We start from the raw sequence: 6355 nt of genomic DNA, 5'->3' as shown, positions 1-6355 counted from the left end.
TAAACCTCCAGCCTTTCAGTTAGCAGTGAACGTGTGAATTGTTTGCACCCCCAGGGACTCTGTGCAAGGTGCTCCAAAATAAGGAAGCCAGTGAGTCTGACTATCCATTATCATTATGAGACCCACGTTTCTCCAACCTCAAAACAAGACACCTGATCGGCAAGTACCCATGTATAGAAGGAGACAACGGAAGGCAATATTTGAAATCATGACTGGCACCAAAAATCTGGGCTATTTGGGTGCCTTAATTATAGCCTTGATCTCAATTTAACTGACATCAGGGTTGTGTCTGTCCACAGAGGGAGGGAGGAATAAGGGAACGGGGTAGGTGCATTTCAGGGGATGCTGGATATCTTTGATGGCCTTGGTCTTTTAATCAGACACCACTCTAGAATCTTTGTTTTTTTTTATTTTCTTCCTTAATAAAAATTTGGGAATTTATAACTCTGTAGCAAAGCAAATAGAAGTGAGGCTTAGTCTTCACAGCATCCATAGCTGATTAAGTGCACTCATGACGGTTGTTTTTGTGTTTCTGACCCCTGCCACGGCCCTCCCTCTGGGGAGTAGGGCTGTGTGAGTGTCTAGCTTCCTCACTTGCAAGAGAAGAAGTTCATTGAGAGGAGGAAAGGAGTCTTATTTATCTTTATTTCTTTATCCCCTCTGATGCCCAGCACAGTCCTAAGAATGAGACAGGGCTTAACTAGGGCTTGTTGAATTGAATTATTGAGCAGGCAGACTTGCAAAGGGAAATACACAAATGAAACCCCAGCCCCATACGATTCAGCGCTGTTCACCGGTGTCACTTGCAGACTCACTCCCTCTCTCTCTCTGATGGATGGGGAGGGAGCTCACAGACACGGGGAGACAATGACGGGACAGGCACTGCGCTTTGCACGCATTGTCTCACTGACCCCCTGTGCCCAACCCTGACCCTACATCCCCATGAGGAAGCTGCTGTCACCATGGGGTCACAGATGAGGGAGCCAGCAAGGGAGTGGAGAGCTGAGATTGTCTGTCCCGAGTGTGTGCTTTTCCTACCAGATGGCCCCGTCTGGGCCAGTGCTGCTGTGACTGCTCTCCTCCCTGCCCCCTCGTGTTCTGGAAGCAGGCTGCAACCCCCTGATCCCTTGATCTGGTGAAAGCTGTGGCTGTGGACACAGCAACCAATGTGACCTGTCATTGCATCCACCTCCTTACTGGTCCCACATTCCTGAAAGGTTGCCGTGTAGACACTGACCCAGAGTCTTTCTGCCATCAAGGTCTCTATCACTGGAGACATTCTGGTTACAGGCAGAGTCTGGTTTCTTTAGCTTTCTCTCTGAGTGCAGCATTTGACACACGCTCCCATAGTACGAGCTCAAATCCTGTTTGCTGAAACGATGAAGGAAGGAAGGCTGGATTGAAAGAACGTCTGGATCGTCCTGGCTCAAATCATTTCTCAGTTGGGACAGTGGAGCCCCAGCCTGTGAAGGCCTAACCTCAAAGCAACCCTAAAGCCTACAAGAAAAAAGAGGAAAAAAGGAAAAACCCCAGCACCCCTTCCCTTCCTGTCCTCATCTCTCAGTCTCTCACACGCACACCCATTTACATTCCCTGGGAACAAATGGTTACCCTGTGTGCTAGCCCTTTGGTATTCAAAGTGTGGTCCCTGGACCAGCTTGGCAGCAGCATCGCTTGGGAACCTACAGAATCTCAATCCTGTGCCCCACCTAGATTTACTGAATCAGAATTTGCATTTTGCAAGATCTTCAGGAAATGTGTGTGCAATTAACGGTTAAGAAGTGCCAGGGTAGATGACAAGACTGTTGGAAACTTGTCTATTCCTTTAAGAAGTAGTCAGATTTCTTACACATTGTGAGGAAGGCATTGGAGAAGGTTTTAAGGCAAGGACTTCAGGAATGTCAAGAGGAAACATCTTGGGAGGAGGCTAACAGTGATTATTATTCTCAGAATAGCTCACGTTTATTGAGCATTTACTATGTGCAAGGCACTCAGCATTCATGATCTCATTTCATCTGCAAGGGAGGCAACATCATTATTTGCATTTCAGAGATGAGATAACTCAGGCTCAAGAAGCAGTTTGCCAAGACCACACAGTGAGATTTGCCTTCTGACTTCCCTTTGTTCTATGACCTTGGCCAGACTACTTTGATCTCCAGGCCAGGCTGCTCCTCACCTTCACACCAGAGAGAACAATGCCCAGAGCCTCTGAGGAAGCAGGCAGGGAGAGGAATAGCAAACACACAAGTCTGCAAGATCCTTTGGAGCCCAGATGTCTTATTTCCAATGCAATAGAATCATTTAACTGATAAACACGGAGAAGCAATGTCAAGATGGCAATAAACTGCCCTGCTGTCAGGCTAGGCCTCTGTGTAGCGTTCAAAAGAAACTAATTACAGGAATTTTTCTTTAAAGTATATTTGACACAGACATTTCCACATCGGCCTAGGAAGCCAATGCAGTTTGAAAACTTTGTGTGAAGCTTGAAGTATTAATGCATGCGTGAAATGGGATATTACATATTTGCCTTAGAACATTTTGGGGGTTGGGGAGAATTAAATATATCTCTTGGGTATTTGACCAGGGATTGGGGTGGGGGGAGGGGTGGATAAAACCAGAGAAGACTGTAGTGTGTGTTTGTCCTTGTAAAACATGCATTATAAAACTTGACACTTTATCAGAACTCCAGTGTTCAGATGACTGAGACAAATTTTACAGAGAATTTTTCACAGCTAATACATAAAACATGATCCCCACTGTGTCCCTCTTTAAACAGCTTTGTTAAATAGTCGAACGACATCTCCGTGACTACTCTGAATGCATTAGGGAATCGTATCTATATAGGGAATTTCACCTGATGATCTCAAACCACTTGGAAAATATCTATCAGTTTGGCCTCTCAGCAGCCTTGTGGGAGTTGTGTGGACACTCCCCGCTGATTTCTTTTGCCTTAGGGCTGTGACAGTGGCTCCATGAAAAGCAGACTTGGCAGAACCAGTGTCCCAGCTCGGGCCTTCCAGGAGAGCTGGCACAGGGCCACCCTTCTGACTCCTGTGCCAGGTTGCTGGGATCCAAGGGAATGGGCCTGCGGATGGGCTGGTGTGAACCCTGCGGTCACTCACACTCTCCACTCAAGCGCACACCCAGCTGATGGTGCAAACTCCAACCAGGAAAGGAGCTGGCGTCTAAATCATGATGTAATACTCTGAGCAGCTCTTACTTACTACTAATTATGTGATGGGTACACTTGACATGGGGAAGCCCAGGGAACCATTACGAGTCTTTGAGGTGCTTCTAGTTTTACCCCCGTTGGATTGATGAGAACATTGAGGCGTAGGGAGGTTAGATGACTGAATCAAGATCCATAGTCAGGAAGACAGAATCAAACCCGGATTTCTGTGGTTGAGGTCCACATGCGTATCCACTATGATGATAGCTCAAAGGACACTACATTCAAAGTTCCAGCTTTATACAGGGGGAAAATGGGGCATGAAACATTTTATATGCGTGGCTCAGTGGTTAAGTACTCAGCTGATAACCGAAGGGTTGTCGGTTTGAGCCCACCAGCTGCTCTGCAGGAGAAACGTGGCAGTCTGCTTCGGTAAAGATTACAGCTTTGGAAACCCTACGGGGGCAGTTATACTCTGTCCTATAGGGTTGCTATGAGTCAAAATCGACTTGATGGCTATGGGTTTGGTTTGGTTTTATATACATACATGTATTCATATGCGTGGAGCCCCTGGGTGGTACAAACGGTTAACACACTTGGCTGCTAACCAAAAAGTTGGAGGCTTGAGTCCACCCAGAGGTACCTCGAAAGAAAAGTCTGGCAATCTACTTCTGAAAAATTAGCCATTGAAAATCTTGTGGAGCACCGTTCTACTCTGACACACATGGGATTGCCATGAGTCAGGGTTACGTCAATGGCAACTGGTTTGCTTTATTCAAATGTGCATTTCATAAATGCCTCCAGTTTTGGTCCGTTTCACTCAATCCTTCAACACTGGAGCTGAAATAGTTTTCTTTTTTCTTCTCCCTTAAAATAATCTGCATTTAAATATGCAAAGCAACCAGTAGGGTCCCTTTTCCTTTTACAGTCCACACACACATGCCCACACTCTCTGATTTCATGAGTCAGAATATACCTTGAAATTGTGCTCCAAGGGGAATCCTGAGAACATAGATGGGGCAGGATTATTGCAGTCATCTGTTTAAACATGCTGAGCCATGCCAGCCAAAACCACTGAAATGCGTAAGGGAGGGAAGTACAATGGCCTATTAGGTAGTGTGGAATGAACACAGTGGTGGATGGACAGCAGAGTGGTAAGCTGGCAGGGCTGAGGAAACCGAGGCTGAGAAGAAAAACCACCCACAGCCCCAGGGCCACCATGTACGGCTGTGCAGGCTGTGTACTGAAGACCTGCAGGGGGCGCTATTCTTACTGGCCACCTGGCAATGGCAGCCCTGGAGAGTGCACTGCACAGCCAGTGTGGCCGTAGGCAGGAGTCTGACAAGCGCCATTTACTGAACTCTAATAAGAGTAGTAGTGCCTGGCTGCTAACCAAAATGTTGGAAGTTCAAGCTGACTCAGAGGTGCCTAAGAAGAAAGGCCTGGAGATCTCCTTCCAAAAACTCAGCCACGGAAAACCCTATGGGGCACAGTTCTACTCTACACACGTGGAGTCACCATGAGTTGGGATCAACTAGATGGCCACTGGTTTTAAAAAAAAGTAGAAGTCTATGTTGTAGGAAAGTGGAGAAACAGGGTCAAATAGTAACTGGCTTGGGGTCAGGGTATCACGGAGGGAATTTGAAGCTGGGCCTTGTTGGTAAGTAGAATTTCAACAGGTGGAAAATAGGGACAGGGAATGCATAGGTGACTTACCCTTATTCCTCCTTGAATACTCAGCTCACACCTGACCTGTCATGGGACAGCTTTTGTTGCCATAGATGCCCCTCCCTTTTTGTCCTGTGGGACCAGGCTGACCTCTTCCTAACCCTAGCACACCCCTCTGACGTTGTTCATTCCCAAGTCGGCCGATTTTCATGGCGCCCCCTCTCCACGCCTCCACTACACCGCGAGCTTCTGGAAAGCAGGAACTTAGCCTTTCAGTCTGGTACCCAGAGCTTAGCACTGATGCTGGCCCATAGCAGGTCCTGGCACGCGGTAGGTGTCGAATGAATCCAGTAACAAATGCATGAGCGAGCAAAGCTGGTGTGGTCAGGATACTAATGGGGGCAGGTGACCAGTTTACTGCTGAGAGATGCCAAGGGCACGAGGAGGGTGGTGCGCCAGCCGAGAATAGGCAGCGCTTGAGGACTCTGCTTGGCAGTGGGGAGAGCCAAGAGGGATCCAAGTGATGTTAGCCACACGGGGGTGTGGAACCTGGGCCTCTGCTCACAAACCTGAGCCACAGCCTGGGGCTCCGAGCCAGGTGACAAGCTCCTGCCCGGCGCCCCCAGGCCTCATTTGAAGGTTGATGCTCTTTTAACAGTATTGTTCCCCCTCAGGGTCGGTATTTAGCATGTACCTCTCTCCAGCAGGGAAGAGAAGCAGCTGGGAGACAAACAGCTTTTATTAGATCAAAAAATTAATATGTGAAGCAGAGCCAATGCTTCTGGGCATTGAGACCCAGTGATGTTAGATGATTGACTAGTAGACACAAAGCAGCAGTCCTGCAGGCGCAAAGGCAGGGACTTCCTTGCTCTCCCGCCCCTGTTTGGAGGGGGCGTCCCGAAAGGCCCTGACACTGGCCCTCCCCCTACACTGTGGGAAATCAGACCTTCCTTTACCTAAATCCCATGTACCTAAATCCTATCCACCCTAGATCTGGGCAGTGTAGACAGTGGGAAAAGCAGGAGTTTGGAGGAAGACACACCTTTGCTCAAATTCTACCTTGCCACTGCATAGCTGTGCAGCCAAGGGTGAGTCACTTAACCTCTCTGAGCTTCAGTTTTCTCACCTGTCAAGAAGGGATAATGAGCCCTTTCCTTAGAGTTATTAGGAAGATTCAGGGGGATACCTTCCAGAGGTCAAATGCCTGGCACATAGTAGGTTCTTAATAAATGAACCAAAAACCAGACCAGTTGCTATCAAGTGGATTCTGACTTATGGTGACCCCACATGTGTCAGAGTAGAACTGTGCTCCATAGGGTTTTCAATGGCTGTGATCTTTTGGAAGAAGATCGCCAGGTCTTTCTTCTGAGGTACCTCTGGGTTGATTCGAACCACTAACCTTTTGGTTAGTCCCAATCACTTAACTGTTTGCACCACCCAAGGACTCTGCAATAAATTACAGAGGTTATAAATGGTTAACAGCCTCTCGTCTAGTCTCACATAGCTTAGGGCCCAATG

This window comes from Trichechus manatus, unplaced genomic scaffold (assembly GCF_000243295.1).
Source record: "Trichechus manatus latirostris isolate Lorelei unplaced genomic scaffold, TriManLat1.0 scaffold00138, whole genome shotgun sequence".
NCBI classification, from domain to species: domain Eukaryota; kingdom Metazoa; phylum Chordata; class Mammalia; order Sirenia; family Trichechidae; genus Trichechus; species Trichechus manatus.
The sequence above is the reverse complement of the archived record's forward strand: the minus strand, read 5'-3'. Positions refer to the sequence as shown.